This window comes from Carassius carassius, chromosome 12 (assembly GCF_963082965.1).
Source record: "Carassius carassius chromosome 12, fCarCar2.1, whole genome shotgun sequence".
Classification (NCBI taxonomy): domain Eukaryota; kingdom Metazoa; phylum Chordata; class Actinopteri; order Cypriniformes; family Cyprinidae; genus Carassius; species Carassius carassius.
The window spans coordinates 27532514-27542683 of NC_081766.1; positions in this window are offsets into that span (position 1 = coordinate 27532514).

Consider the following 10170-nt stretch of genomic DNA (forward strand, 5'->3'; position numbering starts at 1 on the left):
GCCCGCTGGATCATTTTAGATTCGATCAATTTTAAAATATTAAAAAAAATATTTAAAATGTAACTTAAGTCACGTAAATATTGCTTTCAGTTTATAATGTTAATACTATCTCTAACCAGGAGAGGTCGCTAGTTTCCAGCAGCTCCCCGCATTAACTTCAGTGTAGTAGGACATGCACGTTAATGTAAACATTCACTAACATTAGCAAATGAAAACTGACCATTAAATCAGCATTTTCCAGTCAAGATGGTAAACAGATCATCTTTTTACCAAGTTCAAGGGGATACTTATTTTTATTTTATTTTTTTCAAGGGGATACTTACATGTTTAGAAATCTATTATCGTCATCACAGCACTACACACAAACAACGGAGACGCCAGAGTTGCACTTACTTCAAATTTCAAAGGTAAATGCATTGTCAACAAAAGCTTTTTGCCAAATGCATGTTCTAAGGGTTTACGCAGGTCCTTAAAAAGTCTTCGGTTAAATCGTTTAAATTTAAGTCCATGTAAATCCTCTATAATACGGTGGCCGAGACAGCTCAACACGCTGCAACTTAAGAAAACACATGCAAATTGAAAAACATCAGCAAATGAAGAAAACGTCTTCATCAGTTTGACAACACAAGTGTTGCAAATCATCACAACACATGCATATATAAGGCGCTGCAAATCCTTCACAACACATGCATATAACGAAACGCGCTGCAAAATCATCACAACACATGCATATAACGAAACGCGCTGCAAATCATCACAACACATGCAATTAACAAAAGCGCTGCAAATAGCACTGACCACAATGGAAATGTTTCAAGGAGACCTCAAAAAGTGTCGGACCCGACTTGGATTTGTTTATCGTGCAGTGGCTACTGGTCAGTGGAGTTGTTGATGAACTGAAAGGTGAGGTTTTTTTTCATGGTGTTTTTTAAACACCATGATTCCTTTATCTTTTGGATATTATTAGCCTAAATAAGCTGAATAATTACATGATTAAATGTAAAACGTGACTTAAGATGGCTAACTTTAATATTCTCAACTAAATATAATTTCAAGGTTAATGAAAATACATTTGCAATGCTTCATTAATTGTTTCTTAATGTGTATGTGCTGTGAGAATTTGCAGCGTTTCTTAATTTATATGTGTTGTGAAGTATTTGCAGCGCGTTTCGTTGTATGCATGTGTTGTGATGATTTGCAGCGGTTTCGCTATATATGCATGTGTTGTGATGATTTGCAGCGGTTTCGCTATATGCATGTGTTGTGAGGATTTGTAGCGCGTTTCGCTATATGCATGTGTTGTGATGATTTGCAGCGGTTTCGCTATATGCATGTGTTGTGAGGATTTGTAGCGCGTTTCGCTATATGCATGTGTTGTGATGATTTGCAACACTTGTGTTGTCAAACTGATGAAGATGTTTTCTTCACTTGCTGATGTTTTTTCAATTTGCACGTGTTTTCTTAAGTTGCAGTGTGTTGAGCTGTCTCGGCCACCGTACTATAATGATACAAAGACTTAATTATTAGAGGTCTAAAAGTATTTGGCGACAGAAAGACAAAAATTGCAATATAGATTAGTATGCAGATTAAACTTCAAAATGCTATGATTTCACTGAATAAATTTGAGCGCTGCATAGCAGAGGAACTGCTATATTTCTGCAGTTCCGAAAGTGAAACTTGCTGGCAGAAAACAAATTTGCTTTTTCAGTAAGCCCATATGCAATTTTTGTTACATATTTTTAAATGTGAATCAATGGCTCAACAAAAGCTAATGCATTCCAAAAATCTAAACAATTAAGACACTACTTTATGTCATTTAATAATATAATAATTGTCTAATAATAGCCTAATTATTTAAATTAATTTAATAATTGATACTTTTGACTCTTCCCTTTTCTTAAAAATTGTTTAAAGGCTGAAGTGTGAAGTGCAGTTCTTAAAAGTTGTGTAAAGCTCTTAAATTCTATTTGAAAAATCCTGCAGTTTCCCGGTTAGTTTATGGTACCATTTGGAAGAACATTTTTTTTTTTTTTTTTTTTAATAAGCCTTTTTTAACTGTCCTCTTATGTTGTTTTGAGAATGTTCTGTAATAAAAAATAGGACATTTGTACATTTGTTTGTTGAAAATGTACAGACAATGCAATTGAGATGTTTATTTGTTTGGGTGATATTGCTGTCAACTGACAACAAAGTTTCACTTCTGAATTAGCATAACTGAACAAGTTTTATAGTTAATAAAATCTTTCAAAACAAATTACATGAATTATACTTTAATTTCCTTCAATAAAAAGGAAATTGAGTAAGACATGGTAAAAGGTGTTGATTTAGTGTAGATTACGTGGGGGACGTGTCCCACCCACTTTTATCATCACGGAAATTCGTCCCCCGCACTTTTTCGGGCAGGTGTGTTCGTATAGAGGTTTTCAAGAGCTGGTGTGAATAAATATAGATTTAAACTCAAAGAGACAGGATAGTCTGCAAATGACCTGATGTTTTTTCGGACCCAGAAGGCAAAATGAACATCACAGAGTGCTAAACTCTCCTGCAGTGTGTGTGTGTGCAGGGCCGCATTAAGAGCTCACTGGTCCCCGGGGCTATGAGTTACTGCAGGGCCCCCCCACCATTTTAGGTCACCAACTATAGAGAAAGAAAAAACCCCCGCATTTTTCTAAAACACTGCTGAAGTTGTTTTACAAAAATATAATCTAAAATAATTCAGAAAAACAGTTGCCAATTCCTTTACAATTTACAATTAAGAAAATAGCTACTTGAAAAACTTAAAGCACTGAATAATATTATTTTGTATAAAGTAATCAACTATACAATACATAGTTTTCACTATAAGTTCAACATTCATTCTTATTTATTTTACAAAAGTGATTCAGTCAAGGGCAGTAAATTACTTTCTTTCTGATGTTTGATTAACATTGACACAAATGGCAACAGCAGCTTTATTAGCAGCTTCTGTCACTTTAAGACCTCAGGGGTCTGAACTCAAGTCAAGTGCCCTATGCAAAACCGTCTCAAGTTCACCATAGTCTCAAAACGAGCATTTACAAAATGAATTCTCTCCTGGTGACATGCCCCCACGGAAGGAAATTTAAAAAAATAACCCCTGAAATGATGACTTCTGGTGAATATTGTGGAAACTAATTGATACATTTAGATAAATATATTTCACACATTATAGCATATTATAATACAACTTATTAGGCCTATATATTTATAGAATAGCAAAGTAGGTCTAATCAATATACAAGACTGAACCACATAGATGTGAAATATAAAGGCCATCATGATCATTTTGCCAACAATGAATCATGGATTTGTTTAGTTTATAATACGTTTTATTTTTAACTTAAACAAATACAACATAGAACATTCAAAACTCATTGGCTTAGACTGCATTTGAAGAAAAATAAACACAACAGTTTTCTGTAGCCTTGTGCAAACTTATTCAATAGAATTAGACTTCTAGAATGTTCTTTCCAGTACAAAAAATGTTTAATTTAATTAGACAACATTTTAAGGAAGTGTAGTGCAAAATCTTTATATAATTATACTTCCATTATAGTTAACTTTCTTTCCAGTGCAAAACAATAATACATAAAAAAACAATTATTAATTAAATAATAATTATTTTCCTCCTCCAGATACCTTGTTAAGAAACTCATCAGAAATGATTGATTGAAACATTATGAGGGAGAGGGAGACAGGAACACAACAAGGGGGAACACTGGGGAGATGTATATGGAATGTTAGGCTAAACCTGTACTATCTCTTTTAATATAATCACTTTCCTATCAACTATATTTGAGTTTTAAAAATCCACATGATTACATAGCCTACATATCAGCCGCTGGAGTCGTCTGACGGACAAGCAACCTTGACATCGCTCCTGTGCCTGCAGCCTCTCGCTCCTCTTGTGATTGTCGCCTGATGCGTGCTGCCTAAAGGTACAATTTGTAAGATATTTGAAGTAAAATATCCAAAAAACACTAGGCTAGTGTTATATATTATGTCCAGCTGATTACTAACAATATCTCTAATGTTTTCAACTACTTGCAAATCATGAGAAAATTCCAATTCTAAACAGTGACACGGGGCAGTGCAGTCACCTGTCAATGACGTTAGTTACCCTTTATGACCGCCTCTACTGACAGAAACCACATGACAGTGTCATGGACAAATGCGGAAGTAGTTTTGCGACAAACTTTAACTAACGTAGACTAACCATGTTCCATACACTTTTTGCTATTCGCCACACACCAGTGACCACTGCTCCGTTGTTGAAAGACAGACAAGCATGTTTGTATGCTCATTCTCTGGGGGAATACCAGGGGGCTAGAGTTTCATATTTTAATGAAGCATCCCTGGGCGCCGCCATTGGCTAGCGGGCCCCCACCTGCTGTTAGCATTCCATTGACTCCCATTCATTTTGGCGTCACTTTGACTTTTGACAGTGAATAACTTTACATCTGAGGCGTTTAAAGACTCCATTTGTCCATTCACTATTTCTAAAGAAACACGAAAATGTATAATAGGCCCCATTACCTTGTATCTTACTTTGTGGCCCCGTAGAAGCAGTTTTTGTAAAAAAAAAAAAAAAAAAAAAAAGGCTAACGATTGCGTCATAACCTGGGACTCTCTGTCGCACAGTAGAGAAATTACCGTATGGACAGGAGGAAAAATTTGCAGGCAATCTTTTACTGTCTATGAAGCAATCGGGGGGACGCGGAGGCATAAAGTCAAGGGGGAAGCCCATAGAGATTCCATAAAAGCCACGGGACAAAACTATTCAACAATGTCTGCAAGATTTGGTGGGTGATTCAGATTTCTCTTGGCACAGCAATTAGAAGACTTACAATTGTCAGACAGGTTGCTCACCTGACCTCTACATCATCAAGCTCAGTTTGAGTCTGCGCAGTTCGCTCGACCCCCAGGAAGTGCGTGCTTCTAATTGACTTAATTTGTCTATGTTGAATCCAATGGGGTCGCTGTGTCCATTTCTTTCACTGTCTATGGGGAATACCTATTATACACTTTGATTGATGTCTTTAGGACCAATAGTTCTTGAGAAAAGTGGGGAAAAGTACCTCCTCCGCCAGTGTACGGAACATGATAGGGGTTAACAGTGTTCCTTACAGGCTTATAATGGTGTTCCGTACAGCGCTCAAAACTTGATTTAGTGAACATCATTTCCATATCTTTCTGAAAACCCAGAAGACGATAAGGGCAAATAATTTGCTCTGATTAATAATAAAAAAGGTTAACCAATGTGAAAACTTCATAAAGTAAGAGATCTCTGCTGCCTGGCTCAGGTGAGGGTGGCGCTAAGTGGTCATCACCCGCAATCGAAGCTTAAACATTCCCATTTCAAAGCATTTATTCAACAAAAGGTAATGTAATATATTTAACAATTTGTGATAATATTCATTTAATAAAGGCTGTAGTACTGTGGGAAACATAAGTGGAATAGAAATGTATATTTTCGCTGCTCTAGTTGTCTTCCCTTCCAAGCTGAAGTTTTGAATTAAATCTTCCCCACCGTCCATTTTCAAGTGCGGTGGGCACACCGAGCAAATTTAATCAAATCTTACTGAAACAAACAGCGGATGGGTCTCTGTTTAGATCGGGGGTGAAAGAGAGAAACATAAGGATTACACAGATATATAGTTTATGTACGACCTGTAATTATTTATTCTTAAATCGGCGCTAAAATGTCACCTGTACAGAACATTATTTTGTACGGAACTTGGTTAGTCTACGTTAGAAAGAGATGCCGATCTCGCTTGTGTTTTACTCGACAGGTGAGTTGTTTTGATTCATAAAAATACAGAAAACGTATGCTATTATAACAATCAACAAGATTAGTATTATGGGGCATACACGCCAAACTCTGGACATCACATCTCTAGACCCGTGCGAGGACCCGTCTGATCCATAGTCTGATCACGTCTTTGCATTGACTTTGTATGTAATCTACTCGTGTAAATCGTTGAACTCGCGTTAAATCTATGATTTATCTTTCCGTCTGATTGATGGCTGTCAGCGGTTGGGTAGAAGACAACAAATCCCATCATTCCACGCTCCCTCTTAGCGTCATCAAACCACAAATTGTTATTGTTTTGGTAGTGCGCCCTCTAGTGGCAGGTCCTACAACCTGTACCTTTAATATCACACACTCCACCGTGAAAAAAACATGACGGCATATGGTACAATTGGCCTTGTATTCATTGTCCCTCTCGCATTCCAGCCATGGGAAGTCATTTTCCCATTCAATTCTATATTTTTGTGCTCTTTTTCTTTTTTGCCGGCTGCTCGGAGGTAGTCATTTTTACATTTCCCGCTGTTGTCACTTGTCGTCATCGTTGCTACGATACATGACTCACAATGCCTGAAACGACCATGTTCCAAGCATACAGTCTATGGTTCCAAGATGTTAAAAAGCTACGCTGATCATAGACAAACGGCGAGAAATTAGTAGGCCTATCTACCGCACGTTTTTTTTTTCTTATCATAGCCTACAAATTAGGGATGGGCGTTTTCCGCAAATATCACATTCGAATATTTGAGCTCACAAAAAAAGAAAATTCGAATATTCGTTTATTTAAATTAAATTTAATGAGACGGACGTTATTTTTCAGCAACATTTATTGTTTCCGTCATTTTGAACAAGCTTACACACAATAAGCTTGAACATCACACATCGTGTTTTGTAGCTGAAAACCTTTAACAATGCGTGCAAACAAACAAAAGTACAGATTAAAAGCAACAAAAAAAAAAGTGAACAAAGAAAAAGAAAAAAAAAAGGGAACAAAAAAAACGTAAAGCAGCCTGCAGCAATTAGGCTATTGTAGAACGTAGCCTACACTTAACTTTGAAACAGTCAGCAAATCTTTTTTGCTTTTTTTTTCTATTGTTTTACATGTTCTTGTTAAGAAATACAGGCATGTAAACATGATCGGGGGAAAGTCGGCTCCTTAGTCTGTTAACAATAAGGCCGGCCGCGGAGAAAACGCGCTCTGATGGCACAGACCTTGGCGGGACTCACAAATAACGGTGTGCTAAGCGAGTAAGTTTTGTGAAGCGCTTCGTGTTTTCGTTTCACCACTGAATGGGATCCTCATCTGGTGGAATACATGGCTCCAGCAAGAACTGTTCCCACTCGTCTCGGCTGGACTCTCTGTAATCATCGCTGAAGAACTGGCTCAGCCTTTTCCAAAGAGTGGGCATTGCTGCATCCTCTTCATCATTGGTGACAGCGGCTGCATCCGGCATCCGAGAAATGCCGCAACAATGTTCTTGAATTCGGTCACTTTCTGTGATTTCTCCACGGCATATCTGAAGCACTGTAGAAGACCGCAGTTCTTAGGGGCCATTTACTTATCGCGTCTTTTGTGCGCTCACGTTCGTTATTTCCAATGTAGGCGCGCGGTATGCGCGCTCATAATGGAAGCGGCGCGGTCGCGATGCACTCGCGGTGCGATGCGCCCGTTTTTTCCAGGCGCGTCCGCACTGCATCGAGTTAAAAACATCTCAACTTTTCTGAATGCCGCAAGCGCACCGCATGTCATGTGACAAGAATTAAACATTCAGCTTCATTCTTTCCTGTAACACATTGAAAGCTCAACCAAGATGAAGGAACAGCTGATCATAGCTGTATATGGATTGCCATTTTGAAATAAATTTAGTAGCAGAGCTACTAAAAGCGTTTTTTTTTTTTTTTGTGCTGCAAATCCATTTATCCTTTGCTGAAATCTCTGAGTCTTCATGGCGAGAGCGCGTCATTGGCAGATGCCCCAGGAGAGCTTCTGCCCGAGCGCCTTGGAAAGAAGGAGAAAGCGGCGCGCCTAGCGTTTTCCACGCGTTTTTAGGCGCGATATATGTGAACAGCCCCTTATTCATTCATTAATTATTTTTTGCTTGCATACATCTTCAAATATGCCTTGGAGAATCACAGAAAGTGACCAAATTAGGTTTTATGGTGAACTTTTTTTTTTTTTTTTTTTTTTTTTTTTGCGAAATTCGAATATCATTTTTACTTATCGAATAATTAGAGTTCGACTATCCGTGCACACCCCTACTACAAATGTCTTCATTCATAGTCTGACATATAAGAAGTCTGTCATGGATTTTCAATGAATTGATTCTCAAAAATACGGAACAAAGTACGTTGTGGCCCCGTAGAAACAGTTTTTGTAAAAATAGGCTAACGATTGCGTCATAACCTGTGACTCTCTGTCGCACAGTAGAGAAATTACCGTATGGACAGGAGGAGAAGCTTGCAGGCAATCTTTTAATGTCTATGAGGCTATCGGGGGGACGTGGAGGCATGAAGTCAAGGGAGAAGCCCATAGAGAGTCCATAAAAGCAACGGGACAAAATTGTTCAACAATGTCTGCAAGATTCGGTGGGTGATTCAGATTTCTCTTGGCACAGCTATTAGAAGACTTACAATTGTCAGACAGGTTGCTCATGTGACATTTACGTCATCAAGCTCAGTTTGAGTCTGCGCAGTTCGCTCGACCCCCAGGAAGTGTGTGCTTCTAATTGACTTCATTTGTCTCCGTTGAATCCAATGAATCTTTTTACCGTCTATGTATTTTTCACTGCGTGAGTGAGAACATGTTGTGCGTGACCCGTGAGAGAGGCCTGGCTTGTCACACAGTAACTAAACGAGGCGAGTCTTTGCGAATGGTCATTGGTCACTATAGTTTTAATGATAATGATTTCATGATAATGAAAGCACGCACATATCACGGGTAATCACTGGCAGTGTGAAAGTGCACAATCTAGCGACCCGGGAACAATTGCCGGAACACTTTACCCGTGTATTTGTCGGAATGGCAGTGTGAAAGGGGCTCAAAAGCCAGATCTAATGCCATCTCGAAGTGATGACTCACGTTATCGCGCGACTCTTTTACTGGCTGTTTTGAAGGAAGATCAACGTTCGCGACGAAAAAATATGTGCAAACTGTAATGAAGCAGAGATCAGTTAGTTCCTCACTTTCCGCGCTGACGCCAAGATCATGGCTGGACTGGCCATTGGGCATACCGGGCATTTGCCCGGTGGGCCGACGTGCTTTTTGGGGCGATATCTCATACTCATACTTTTTTTTTTTTTTTTTTTAAACTGCCCATAAAATTTGAACATCGGCGGCCCATTCGTTTTGTTTTGTTTTGCTTAATTGGCGGCGCTGGGTTTGTGCCGGTGTAATGCATTGGTCAAAGTCAGTGTTAGTTTTTTTTTCTGACAGACCAGCCCATGAAACACGTAGATCAGCGGCCCATTGGCTCTTTTCTTGATTGACACTGGGCTGGCCCAATCACAACTTTAAACGAGTGAGCGAGCGGCAGCAGTGTCAGTGTGTATCTGTAAAAAAAGATGGAGAAGAAACGCAAGGAATGTGCAGATAAATAGCGTGAAAAAATAGAACCAGGCCCTTAAAGCAGACACTGTAAACTGTGTAAAAATATATGTTTTCTGACCTTCATCAGCTCCTGCGGCAGATGATGATAGTGAGGATGGAGGATCAGGAGAGAGATGAGAAAGTGTAGAGCCTGCGGTAACCATAACTACTTTCAAAACACTTAGGCCATGTCATGAGTGTAGATTATTTCCACATCTGCATAGTTGATGATTACCGCAATTCACTAGAAATTTAATAAGAGGCGTTTGTAAACCTGTTTTCCGCCAAAATAAAAGCTTGATGCAGTTTGCGTCAAAATAAAAGATCATGTGCTTATCTCTTTCAAGTATAGAAATTGGTAAAACTAATTAAGAAAGTTTCCTTTATTTTTTTGTGCATTTGTTTTACAAAATATGGCTATTACTGTCATTGGATTAATATTATAACTATTATTATGTATAGGTGTAATGTAAATAGACACTGTAACTAAAAGAGGTTTGAATTTTTCTTTGTTTAATTTGCACACTGAATATGGGTTGGAGCTTTTAATTTTGAACTCTCAAAGTGCACCAGATTAATGAATTTAACATTAAAATGCACAAAATTTTCTCATGGGGGGGCATGCCCCCGAACCCCCCTAGAAGGACCAAGGACACACCACCATAGTTTTAACAAAAATCCTGTAAGAAACACTGGTATTGCTATGCCAGAGCCGTTTATAGCTTGTCTTAGGATTCACCACTGTGGAATATAGTTC